The sequence below is a fragment of the Aplysia californica genome, unplaced genomic scaffold, assembly GCF_000002075.1.
Source record: "Aplysia californica isolate F4 #8 unplaced genomic scaffold, AplCal3.0 scaffold00042, whole genome shotgun sequence".
NCBI classification, from domain to species: Eukaryota; Metazoa; Mollusca; class Gastropoda; order Aplysiida; family Aplysiidae; genus Aplysia; species Aplysia californica.
Window position 1 is genome coordinate 1,233,757 of NW_004797312.1, and position 1,483 is coordinate 1,235,239.

Here is a 1,483-nt window from a genome sequence, read left to right on the forward strand (position 1 = left end):
GTGTGTGTGTGTGTGTGTGTGTGTGTGTGTGTGTGTGTGTGTGTGTGTGTGGTTTGGGGGTGGTGAAGACACAGGGCCCGTGAAGATAAACATTACTTGTTCTGTTATAGCTTGTTCACTTTTTGTCTGAGGTTAAAACAAGATATAAACCAATTGCTCTGTTTAATCATCTCAGGTCTAAAAATTGAATGACTAACAGAATCTAGAAGCCCATTAATGAAGGTCACTACAATTAAAATTCCGACACGTTTTATTTATTGTTAGCCTAAAGTGGATAAACAAAAATAACAGGGGATTTACAGCACTCACCTAAAAAGAAAAAGTCGAACAATTTTCACCAACACCAGACTTAAACGCATGTGTTTGAATTAGGGAATCTACAAGCTTGCACTGAAATAAGTGGACAGGGTAGTGCCGCTGTCTCAAAATGAGCAATTTAAAGGCAAAGTTATTGCAAATCATTTAAGTAGCTCTGTTGATCCTGGGTATGCACCCAAAGGTGGTGTTTAATAGGGGGGGGGGGATACAGAAACTCTTTTTATCATTGGATTAAAATTTGAAAGCATGCTTGTCAAAGTCCAACTGAGATGGGTCGGCTATGTCATCCGCATGGAAGACCACCGAATGCCCGAACAACTGCTGTGCGGCGAACTCGCAAGTGGCAAAAAAAAATCTCGGGAGGCTATAAAAAGCGAACCTCCAGTTTGCATGGGTTACCCCCAAAGAATTCGAAAGAACAGAACTGCCCCCCGAAAGGAACGCCTGGCCCAGGGCCGTCCGTTTTACCAGCAGAAACAGCGATATAAACTACAGGGAGAAGCTGACTATTAGAAGAGAGAGGAGACGTAATCCAACCATCTCAAGCACGACATTCCAGTGTCCCCACTGCAACTGACATTGTTCATCCAAATTCGGATTGCACAGCCACATGCACGTCCACAGATGAGCTGCAGGATTTCATCGTCATCTTCGGCAACGAAGGACTACCTACACACAAGATTTGAACAAACAAAAAAATGATTTGGTCGCTGGCTTACAGTAATACCATGAAAAGTTACGTGCACTGCCAGGCCCGAGAATTGAACAATGGAGCATTTCATAAAGGGAGTGTATACGGACCCGGTAACCGGGAACAAAGTCACGAAGTATACAGACCCGGTAGGGGAACTCTTCTGTGATTTCGGAAAGTTTCAGCGCTGTCTTGGCTCAGGGTGGACCTTGGTTCTTCTAGATATCTATGGCCTAGGTCTAGATCTAGATATAGACAGACAGACATGAGGCCTAGATCTAGATCTAGATCTAAATGAAAATTGCGGATGTCTTTTCAATGAACGATCGTTTTTCCTCCGTATTGGAGTTAAAGGAATCACAATTTGAAGAAAAGAACAATGTCTTAGGTCTAATTTCAATCGAGCAGTCACCCTCTCTGTTTCTCTGCCTTTCTCCCCTCTTTTTCTGCCTCCCCCTCTTTTTCTGCCTGCCC